Raw genomic sequence first — 12,731 nt, 5'->3', positions numbered from 1 at the left:
CTTTTTTTAGAATACAAATATTCCTTAAGCCAAGGCTGATGTTGTACACAAACAGGGAGTAGAACAGCCAGTATGCTGAAAGCAGTACAATATAATTGTTAGTGAATACAGCATAGACAAAGACATTTTTTTCCCAGGGTAGGAACAGATAAAGAGGAAGAACAATGTTGCCACTGTGATTTAATAACATTTTATAACCACATCTTGTTTGAGATTGAATTTTTCTTCTGTTTAGAACACTGCTTCTTACTTTCCCATAGATCCCATACAGAGGGGGGTTCAGGGCTGAGCTGTTAGTGCTCATGCTGGGATATCGGATATCGACAAATGAGTCTAGCAAGCTGGCTGCAATGACTAAAGATGTTAGCACCCCAGCAGCTGCTGTGCACCCCAGCAGAGGTTACTATTCCTACAGCAATGTTAGCAGCATGTCACTTCTGCTTGCCACTTGGTGTTGCCGCAGTGCAAAATCTGACAACATTGCTTAAAACTACTTTAATCAACTATTTAACAGCGATGCTAAACTGCGCTGGACTGGCAGACAAAACCTGCTCTCTGTTTTGGGGATCAGAAACTCAGCCAGAGGAGTAGTGCTGCATATCTGTAAGGCACTAATAAATTAAAATGCCACAACTGTTCTTGTTGTGAAGAGGAGTCAGTGTCCTAAATTAGATAGCAGTATGTTAGAAAAATACAGCATAAATTAGGCTGTCTTCTAGTATGTGCTAGGTGGGAAGCTAAGGGGGTAACAAAGAAATTAACTTTACTTTCTTTAAAACTATTGTAAGCAAGATCAGTTTTCAGCCCAGATTTAAACAGTATAACCAGCTGAAAGCCCAGAAGGATGAAAGCAATTAACAACAACAGTATCTTCGAACATCTCTGTCCTCAGAGATCAGTTGATTAGAACAGAGATCATATTACCTTATGTCAATAGGTTGCGAAGTTGGGATTACAAAAAACTTCACCTAAACCAGATGCTATCTTCCCAAAGAAAATCCTGTTCCAAGACCAAATTGAGTTTCCATTTTAACTTCTGTGGTCTTTCTTACAGAAGGGTATACCTGGAGCCTCCAAAGCCTCCCATCTCTGATGGCACCAGTGCTTGGTGCTTTGTTCTCCCTCCTTCGTCGCACTCCTTTGTGCTCAAGAGCTCTTCTTTTCAACCCTCTTCCTCCCTGGACAAGGTTGCACAACATTCAGTGTAGAAGGACTGGCATGAAAGGTGGATAAATTGCCTTATTAGACAAGTTTAAGTAGCTTACCTGTTATTTCCAAACCAGTCATGGGAAGTCGCACAAGATACTTTCATCTTTTAAACAGTTATGCATACAAGCTGTACTTAACTTTTTTGGTGGCATCCTGCCAGCTGATTTAGCTTGTTACAGGCTATGAGGTACAATTAATAATGTGTGGACTGATGAAGGAGAAACTAGATTAACACAAAAAATAGCCCCTCAGGAAAATTTAAATTACATCTTAAAAAGTATATAGCAGAGAATCTTTCTACCTTTTATTAGTATGTTACACTTTTCTCCAGAGCATACATACAACTTTTATGTTTGTTAAATCTCATGCTGATATTCTGCTGCATTTAATACTTCCTGTACTTCTTCTTGGTTTCCTAAATAAATTGCTGGGGAATATATACCATATGATCCCATTCTGTCATGCCAGTTACAGCAGAAATGCTTCACCGATATATTTTGGTGCCATTTTTCAAATAACTTAGTAACTGTGTACCCAGAAAGGGTTCATTTACCTGCATTCACCTAAAAGGCTGTTTCACATGTGAATCTGAGAATGATTGATTTTCTGTCCCTCATCTTTCATCTGGGACATGGGACTTACTAGCACAGTTGTCCTAGAATACTGCTACTCTGCATATAGATGGAAATATGGTCACAAATGGCATTGTCACCCACTAGTGACTTCGATGATCAAGACCAGGGTTTTGACCTTAAAGGAGGATAAAAATGGGAGTCAGTGGAAGGTGGGAGCATGAAGCATGCTCTTGCAGCATGCTAAAGACACTTATGAGCTGATCCTGCCCAAACAGGAATCCATTGTCTCCATCTACATTGAGCCAAACAAACTATGTTATTCTAACAGGAGATGACGATCAGACAATGTACTGCAGCTAGATCCCTGCAATGGCCCCAAACCCAGGAGCTGAATGACTCCCTTTTTAGTCATTGATTCTATCTGGTGGGCTAGGAAAAAGGACTATTTTTTGGCCTGTGTCTAAAACTTTGTACCACTTCTATACGCCTTATTGCTGTCATCATAATTACCAACAGACACAACTTTTGTACAAAAATATCAATATTCTACATAAATAAAAGTCCATGATTTCTTTTTTTAAGTAGTATTTGTTACCTTTAAATGTCTCTTTTGTATTTGGCTAATTTATTGTCATGATCTGAGTGTCTTGAGTATCAGTTTACAAAAGTGGTTACCGTATACTGTTTGTTTTATCCCAATGCAGAGAACACATGTAATTTCTGTTGCCAAAAGAATTTACTAAAGTTCATATCTCTGTGCCACTAATACTACAGAAATCTGGCTTTTTTCAAAAGCAAGGTATCACACATCTGGCTGCTATTCACAACAATCATGCTATCAACAGCTCCTTCCTGCAGACAGTAATATTTTTTGGATTATAACCTAATAAAACTACCGTGAGTTCAGCAGAGAACTTGGATTAGCTTGACATCTTTTAGCTAGAATTTCCTTGCAGCATACCTCTCATTTTGAGCACACTCTGATATGGATCTCTTTAATTTTATTCATGAGTGCCTTACTATATCAGGCTTGGTTATTAAAGAATGCAGGAAAGCATTTTCTGGACCACATACCTATGTCTCTATACCACAAGTGCCTGGGGTTATTTCTTTACTTCTACATCTGCCATTGGTATAAATTATGAGGTATGCTGTTGGTTTGTGATTATGATGTTGAAAAATGATACCATTTTTGCAGATTCAGTTCCTGTAGATTGCGCCACTGAAGTTCATTCCTGTCCCCTTGTCATCCTCTTTTTGACCTTCCTTGTCGATTTTCAGGTTAAATACAGCTCTGCCCCAAAGAACTTGAAGCCTAGTTCAAACATACACCTAAAAAAAAATACAAAGGTCTGTGGCAGAGATAGGAAACTAATGCTGATTGTATGGTTTTGCAAATGAGCTTTTCCTTCAGGATGAATTCCAAGCGAGAGAACAAAGATGCACAACACTCCAGGCTTGGGGTGAGATGGAAGAAGATAGGAAAGTGAGAATCCCAGAAAGACACTGGTGAAGAAGGTGGAAGTTAAGATGTAAGAAGAGGGCAGAGACATATTCAGAGCCATGAAGACCTGGAGGATGAGGCTGGCCTCAATGGAGAGGGAGAGAAGGAACTCTTGGAGGAATAAAAGATAAGTTATAAGGTGGTGAGAACTCATCTTAGCTCAAACATTGAGCCTGCTTTGCCCTGAAATGGAAGAAATCTACCATACTGCAAATGTTTGGCTGCTCAGCAGCTCTGTGCTGGGGGCTTGTTTAATGAGGAAATGGACCCTAACTGATGTTTAGTCCAGTCCAAATAACCTCTCACTGTCACTTGCAAGAGGAAAAGAGGGAATCAACTCTTGTAGTTCAAGCTACAGAAATAGTCTGGAAAAGCCCTGCTGAGGCTGTGTAGCTGGAAGCAAACCAAGGCAAACTATCTGGGTAAAGTCTTTAGATCAGAAGTTGTGGCACTCTCAGCTGCTGCTTCTCTCACACAGGAGAGGGGATGCTCTAGCTTAGGTGCTGCATCATCACTACTTGCTGCTCTTGTGTGTTGGCTGTCCCCAGCAAGAATGAAGAAAAGGAAGAATGGAAAAACATGGTTTTAAAAAACATAGTGGAATTAAGTTAAATATGTTAAAATAGGTAAAGTCTATAGCTAACAATTTTATTAAGATACACAAGAAAACCCATAGGGAGGGCCAGAAAGGGAATTAGTAAACTCTGTGTGTCACATCTCCTGCCTCACTTCACTAATATGTCCCTTTCTACTTTAACTGGTTCTTTATATTGTAAAAAGCGTAAGGTCTCCATACCCACATGGAGATTTGTAAAGTACCTTGTACTTTGTGGCCCTGTGCTTCACCTCAGCCTCCTGCTCTGCAAATGTCATTCTTCATCTTCTGTGCGTGGGGGTCTCATGTCACCCTGTCAGACGGATTGTGGCTGGAAACTGCCAGCTTACAGGGACTGATGCATTCTTTAAGAGCCAGCTGAAGACAAAGTGGAAAATCCAGCCGTGTCCATGTGTAAATTCTGACTAAGGCATGTGTCATTGATAAACTTTGCTATCAGGGCTCTCTGTTATACTTTATTTATATCAACTTAAAGCCTGAAAGAATGTCGCTTTGGCTGCCTTTCAAAACATGAAAGCTGAGCATATGTGGATTCATTGAAAGGGAAATTAGTCACTCTTATTGCTTTGGAGAATCAAATCACTTTAAAATCCCTGCAACATCAATATGCCTCCCCATGAAATAAATGCCTCAGAGGATTTCTTGTTTTGAACATAGTCTTAATGCAACTCTCTAACAACTAAAGCGCATTTCACCTACTGAAGTATGGAAAAGCATCTGGAAGTATAGTTTGTTCAATCAAAATGTCTGAACAGACTTGGAATCAGCACAGTGTTTACATTTTTGCCAGTTATCTCCAAGTGCTCACTGCTAATAGAAGCTTTTTCCAGACAGCCTCACACGTCACACAGTACTGGAAAAAGCTCATGCAAGAGACCCACTGTCCTTTAACACTGCAATTAGTAGCAAACCTAAAGCTGTTTACTCTCACTCTCACATACACATGCATCAATACATTGGTTTTGTGGCTTTTCCAAGGCGAGCTGTTTCTTTAGGTGTAAAAAGACAGTACAGGGCCAAAAGGGTCAAGTGTTACTGCCATGATGCAACCCACTATGGTGGTGCAACCCACTATGGTGACGCAACCCAACTCTTGTCTAAGGGCTCCTCATACTCCATATGACCATGACATGTAGTGAGCAGGTTGCTGGGACTCTTGTTATGGGAAGTCTTCCCCAGTCTCCCAGCAAGTGAATCAGGCTAAGTGACAACAAGTGACCAAAGAGATCGCCAACACCCACAATGGCAAAATGGCTTTGGTTGATAGCAGAGCTCTCTATGTTTCCAAGACTGCTTGAAAGATTTCCCTAGTCATCACTGGGGAGAGTGGCAAACAAGCTGTTTTCTTCTGAGGTCCCTCCTAGATGAAAAGCCTTGACATTAGGCTCTTAAGCATCACTTCTACAGAATATGTGGGAATGGGAGGCTCAGATGCATTGAGAGGAAAGAAGGTGAGAGGTAAAAGACCTACTAATTTGTATTCAGTTGTATATCTCATAACTAGCTCTGGTTTTTTTCAGTAAGGCTGAGATCCCATGTGCCTGTGGAACCTAGGCGAGAAGCACAGTCTTCCTGAGCAACTCTTCTGATAAAACCAAGGGTGATTCATGTTTTAGGTGGCATAAGTGATGCTGTGGTGGTGTATTGTCCAAACAAAGAGCCTAGGGCAAGTAGGCTTCTCTCTTAGGCACTCAGTTAAGTACCACAATTTAGGTGGGATGGATCTGAATGACAGAAATAACTTAATGATCTCCTCTATTTCTCTTGTGCCCTGTTCCTAACTGGTAAGTGGAGCAGACCAGCACACTGACAGGACAATTTTCTTGTTGCACACACCCACCCTTCATTCAGGCTGCAGCCTAGGAATAAATGCTAAATTGGCTTGCTCAAGGTAGTCTCAGATCTGCTGCTTTTCCAGATGGCTGCTTGCTTTAGGTGCTTCTAACAAAACTAAAGAAAAATCTGATCAGCCTACTTGTATTTTCTGGGTCTTGGTCATGGTCTTGAGACTTTCTCATGAAAACTGATAGCAAACTGCATGTACCAAGGAATATATCTAGCACTGTGATACCTGCAATGTCACTATGATTCCTCTCCTTGGTTAGGTGGTTCCCCAGACTCTCTGACAAGTCTAGCTTCTTTTTGTATTCACAAATGCAATATTCGCAATTTCAGTTTCCTCACAACATTTAGTATTGGCTTCTCATTTTTCTTCCTAATGAGATTTGAATTCCCTAACTATTCTAATATTTCTGCATAGTTACCAGCCACTGGATTTTTTATTGTTGAGGAATTTCACAACTGTGTAATTAAAATGAGAGCATTTGTATGGCAGCATAAGAAGCTCTAAGCCACTGACCTATGGTTTTGGATTTTAAACCAGTCATTTGAGCTTGTGAGCAGGGCTGTGATAGCAACAGACTCATAAAAGCAATTCAGGAACAAGGTTTCACTAAGTCAGTGTTAATAATACAGTCCGCTAAGGTTTTGCTTTGCTCAGAAATAGGTTGAGGAAGCTGAAAAGTTAAAGCCCGCAACCCAGCAAACATTTAAGTATCATGCAGGTAGCTCCAAAGAATAATTCCTAGACAAGTTCCTGTGCTTTGCTGGGACTGGGAGCTGGGTAAGCAGCAGGAGAGCATTCCTGGAAGAGTTTCCCTGGCTGCTGGGGGAAGAACAAGTCTGGAGGTGCTGGAAGTAGTTTCACTTTCTTTACTGGCCCTTGACTCCAACTGCCAACTTACATGACTTTGTGGCACTTTTTCTCCTTGTTTTACAAGTTGTTTTTCTCTCACTTCAGGCTGGATAGGAGAAGAAAATGGGGAACTATTGACGTGCAGAAACACATGCAAAGAGCTGCCAAATGCACAAAGTGAGTCCACTGATCAAAAATAAAAATGTTTTCACCTAATTTCTTTAAAGTAGGGTTAGTAATCTGAGGTGCCCCTATGCTTCACAGCAGCAGGGATGCTCAGAAAATGTGTGAAGATAAAATATCTGAATGACAAAAAGTAAAATCTGTCTACAGGTTTCTATCAATCACATTTTGTCTTGTTATATATAACTTACCTACTTAAATTTCACATGCAAATTACTTCTCTGGGGTACTCAGGGGAACAGTAATAATTTATCAAAGTATTCACCTGAAGGTTCCTAAAATTATTCAGATACCTATTAGACTATGGATGGATTAAATATAGGAATGAGGGAGGGGGCTCTCTTTAAAATCAAGGTCTGAAGAGTAACTTCTGTTTCAGCAGCAGCCAGCAGGACCACCCTCTTGCTGCAGTTCTGGATCTAAAAAAATGTTTTAAAACCTCTGTTACTCTTTCACATGAGAAAAGTGTAAATCAGGGAGGAAGACATTAAAGGAAAGACCATCTGAAGTAGAGCAAACAATATGCACAAGTCTTATCCCTGTTTTTTGAGCAGGGAGCATTTGGCATGGAAGAAGTCAAGAGGTGCTGGTGAGGAGATCATCCTTTGGAGCAGCTGTGATGATGCTGTTTGCAGCTTGTCAGTGTTGCCAGATCTCACTACTACTGTGCCCCTGCTTTCACAGGGAGAGGCTGGTAAACCCTGCCTTAGTTCTACAGTATACACAGCAATAATGAAAGTTCTTGGCTTTCTCTATAAATAGCATAACATTTTTGCTGCTTTAGTAACAGGAGGGATAGTGTCTATCTCAGAGCCCTTCTCCTAAATTCAGCACCATAACTTCTGTCTACCTGCTCAGGGTAAGCTCTTCATTCACTGCCTTATTTAAGGAGAAGCTGTAAGCTGCTGTCTGTTTGGTAAATGAGGCAGAGGGTAGTTTGAGTTAGTTGATTACAAATATCTGCTGAACTAGTGGAATATTTTGGGTGTTTATATTTCTAGTCCATCATCTAGTCAACTTTCTCAAAGTATTTTGCAGGTGTTCCTGTGGGAATACTCACAAAACCTTTCTGTGGTTGGCAAATTTCATCAGCACCTGTAGCAGACAGTGAGAGAAACTAAGATGAGGAGTCATTTAGACACTGATCAATGGGACCAGTGATCTATTTAAAGCCAGGCACATATTAAGTGATTTATCACATCAGGCCTTCAAATCTTTGCCAAATGTCATCCAGAAAATTGATCGTAGTACCCACATCTCCTACAGCTCTGCCAGGCTCAGGCTTTAATTATTATGGCAAACTACTGTTCAGTTTAGTAAAAAAAAAAATAAAAATCTGATAAGCTGGGAAGAAAAACAAACTGTTTTTGTGATAGACTGAAGCACATGGAAATATTTTGTGAAAGCGGTACAAGATGGGACTCAATCTGGTTACCTCCCCTGGAGAAAGGACCCTAGAGACTGTGTTTGCAGAGAATCTGTGAAATGGGATGGATGTCTTCTGGGTAAATCCTCTGTTGTCAGGCTGTAGAGTTTTTAAAATAACAGGCAAATTTCATCTGAAAGGTGAAAAACATTAAGGTATCTCTAGCTTCTGTTGCCTAAACCGCAATGACATTCAGTAATTCCCCATTAGGCATGGTACAGCCTTTTTAAAAATCAATACTTTGTTTCGTTAAAGCATATGTTTTAACACAATGTTATTCTGCACTAGTTTGGAAGTAAAAGGTAAATGTCAATGAGCAGAACAAAAGAAGCCAATATTCTGGGCAAGTTTTGTTTCCTTTGGCAGTCAGGGCTGTCTGCCCTACAAAGTGCAATGCAAACCTCAGAGCGATCCTGCTGCCTTCAGCTAGCCCAACCTGAACTACCCCTAATGACACCCTTAATTACCACAGTGCCTTTAACTTTTTCAATGTGACTTGACTGTTCAGGAAGAACAGTCTTTTGGGTTGGTTCATGAAGAAACGATGGCCTAGGAGTTGGTCTATTGGGTGTAAGCCTGGTTGCCTTTGCTTTGGTGTACATCCCTCTACTTACGTAGGTAACCCGATCTCTCAGTTTGCTAGGGAAATTAATATAATTCTGAATCCCTTTCCACCCTCCCTTTTCTCCTTCCCAAAAGTAAGAAAAGAACTTTCCTTGCCCACATCATAGCATCTTTTAAGAGTCCTGGAGCACATTTTACCACTGTCATTTTTCCTATAGTGCTGTGTGGTGACACTCAGAGTCACTCATGAACACAGTATGAGCACCAACTGCTTCTCCAGCAAAATCAAGATCTGAAGTTAAGCGTTATACTCACTGCAATGCTCTTCCCTATTTAATTTTTTTCCTTCCCTCCCTGGTTGGCATGTAAATGACATAATTTGGCCTGCTATATTAATTGCAGGATTAGAAGCCAATTTGAAAATCCTTTAACTGATGTTTTAATTAATATCTTTTCAAGTGCACACTCCTCATGCTCTAGAACTTAATCTATTTATGCCATTATACTCTCATTATTATATGAAAAAAAAACTAAACCAGGCCAAGGTTGTCTGTGGTGCTGTGTGGCATCAGTAGTGTTTTTGGCAGGCGCTCTCTGATGTTGCCTAACCACAGGTACTGGATGCTGTGGGGTAGCTGAGATGTTCACACAAGGGTGACATAAATGACACAGCCTGAGACCATAACCTCTGCAGCAGTAGAAGATGGCCATGAGCACTAAGCACCTGTGAGTAAATGCCTGAATAAAAAATCCCTTGCTCTCTGGGTTTCTTTTCTCAGGTAGCAATCTCTTTTGAAGAGAAGAAATGAGTCTGATTCTGCCCTCCCACTGGTATTGCACTGTTGTGACCCCTCAGATGTGTCATCTCACGTGGAGGAGGAGCACATGGTGTGTGCTCCTTTTCAGTGCCTGTACAGCCCTGATCGCACTGACAATAAATAGCAACAAATTTTTTTTTTCCTGTAAGTTCTATTTGTCACATATTTTGGCTAATAATCAAAGAATTAATCTGTTCTAGGTTTGGAGTTTATTTTTATTTGTTTTGTTTTGTTTTGTTTTGTTTTCAGCAGAAGTTCAGATCTTTCACCTGGTTTCTTCATCTTCTTTTGAATATGTTCAAAAATTAGGGCTGAGCCTTGTGAGCTGCACATGTGCATTGGGAAACAGCTGGTCCAGCACTCGCTGGGGTCCCTGGGCATAGAAACACCCCTGGCTGCAGCATCAGCTGTGGTGGGGGAGCTCCCCACCAACAGCTGTGATGCAAGAGCCATGCGCTTCTCAGCCAGCGGTTAAGCTGTCAATACAAGGCTTGCTTTGGCTCTCCATGTGGAAAGACTGTCATCCCCCATGCCTTACCCGTGGCATGAGGATCATGAGACCCAGAGCATGGTCAGAGTGATGCAGGAGTCAGCTCCAGATGGATTTGTGCCGCCTGTTACATGTTGTACACTCTTTTTCCCTCTCTGTGCTTGGAAAGAGAGCAGCATTCCTGGCTTTATTTGCCTGGTTTCACAGCCATATATTCATACAGGGTTTTTACCCTGGCTAGTGCCATTACAAAGGAAATGGTTCAGTAGCCCCTCAAATTGAGAGAAAAGAGCAAATCAAAACACCCATCAATCTCCTTAGGTGGAGTGCCAACTACTGCAGAGTTGGGGAAAATGCCGTGCACGTGATTTTGCTGCATGTGAAAATGAGGGTAAGGGAAATGAAAAAAAAAAAACCACGTCATTTAAAAATGTGTACCTACAGAGTTGAAGCAACCACGGGTGATGCTGTGCAGATGGTTTTTCTTTTGCCAGGGAGAAGTGTGGTGGGGCCAGAGTCTTTTAATCTGTCATATATATAACCTAAGATTTGCAGTTGGAATCAGACTTGAAAATGTAAATGGATTTTCAATTGCAGAGTCTGCTCCATCATAATAGCTTTCATTCAAAGCTTTGTCTGGGTAGAACAACAGCTGTTCTGCCTCTGTTTTTTTTTTTTGTTTATTTTCTTTTTAGACTTTTCTCATATGTAAAATGCCAGGAGATGGACACAGCCTGGGAGACCTCGTGGTGATGTCTGCTAAAGAAATAAAGTGCTCCCAGTCATATTTGAATGAAACTAGGTTTAAAAAAGCGTTATTCCTTATGTAACATTGCAAAACACACAGAAGGAAAGTGCTGATTTCAGCTAGTGAAGAGCCCCGACCTGCACTTTTGACCACCTTCCCACTCCTAATGTGGGTAATCTGGATAAAATGGGATGCAGAGATCTGCCTTTGAAATTAACCTTTGCTTGAAATCACTCTTAAGAGTCCCCTAGAGGATCCAAGTTTTGCCCTTCAAAGTTAAAAACTGGGGAAAGCTGGTGGTCACTCATTTTAAAATGCCACCTTTGGAATCCCTTCCCAAGAAAAGCATTTGGGTGTTTGAAGTTCAACTCTCTCTGTTGTTCAAATTCAACAATTGTCTATCTGTTTTTTTAAACCAAAGTACCTCCTTTTTGTTCCAGTAATTCCTCTTCAACATCTGTACATTTCTGCTGCTGTTTATTACTATTATTAAAGATGCATGTTTGACTGTTCATAAAGTGCACCTGTTCAAATGCAGATACCAATGAGAGTTTGGTACGGAAACAGAAGTTATGAGACCGAATACCATTGTGGACCTATTTCCTACTGCACACATTGTTTTGTTGCTTGGAGACCTGCTGTATGTCTTGCTTCAATCTTTCATCCAAAGTCGAGCCCTGTACTTCTAATACATCTGGAAAACTAGAAAATATTCTGTGTTTCAAAATGTGTGTAGGAGGAAAAGGATGTGTAGGAAAAAACAACCAACCACCAAAACAAAAGCCCCAACCCAGCTCCCTGGAGACCTGGATCCACCAGGAATTTTTATTTATGCTGGGAAAGTAGTGCATGACTTCAGGCACCAAGTGAATGACATGCTTCCCTCACAAGGCAAGGTTGTATTCTTTTCACAACCAAGAATGGGAATTACGAGAAACACAACAGTGCCCTGTTATATTGTTTCTGAGAAGAGAGCTCTTCTGTGGTTGATCTTACTAGAAACCACGATGAGAACATCAGGGTTCATGTTCCTCCTCAATCATTCTCCATCTATTTCTCTTCTTCTCCCTATCCATCTCTCTCTTTTTCTCTGTTCCCTTTCTGTCCTCAGCTCTTCTCTCTTTATCTTTTTTTCTTATTTCCCACAGTTTCTTTGAAATGCTGCAGGCATGCAGGGTTACTCCTGCCTGTCAGAAGACGGACTAGCAACAAGGCTATGCCTGCAGTTAAGTCTACTTCCACAAGCAGGTAGCACTAAGCTGTCTGCTGTTCAAGTATCAGTTCATGCTGTTCTCACCGGCATTAATCCAGGAACATTATTTGCCTGCTACAGTGTGATACTGCAATGCCAAGGAATGTTTTATCCGATTTCCACTTCCAGGCTTTTATTTTGACATTTTAAAAAAAGTGGACAAAATACATTGTTGTCATTCAGAAAAATAATTCATCATCTGTTTTGTATGAACGCGGGTAATAGAGCAGGAATTAAGGAAATGTCATCTTTGCAGTATGCCCGGACTTCTGAATGAGAGGGATTCCCGCACAAACTTCTTCCAAAGTCACATTTCAGACTTGCAGCTCCCACCAGCAGGACCTCTGGCAAAGCTGGCAGGAGCATGACTGTGAACATGGGGAGTTTGGAAGCAATTCTCTGAGCCTGGAGCCACATGGTGGATTTGTGCCTCGGCAAGACAGATAGATCAGAAAAAGTAGAAGTCACATGCTAATCTCTGAAGAGAAGATTGAAATATCTTGAAGATCAAGGGCCTTGATCTGACCTGCACTTAGATTCTGATGTGGTATAAAACCAGAATAAATGTGCTTAAGCTCAGACCTACAGACTAATTCCTCAAATGCCTTATAAAATATGGGACTACCTTACACAAAGCCAAGCACTTGTAAC

This window comes from Mesitornis unicolor, unplaced genomic scaffold, assembly GCF_000695765.1.
Source record: "Mesitornis unicolor isolate BGI_N332 unplaced genomic scaffold, ASM69576v1 scaffold32396, whole genome shotgun sequence".
NCBI lineage: Eukaryota > Metazoa > Chordata > Aves > Mesitornithiformes > Mesitornithidae > Mesitornis > Mesitornis unicolor.
This window is presented reverse-complemented; position numbering follows the sequence as displayed.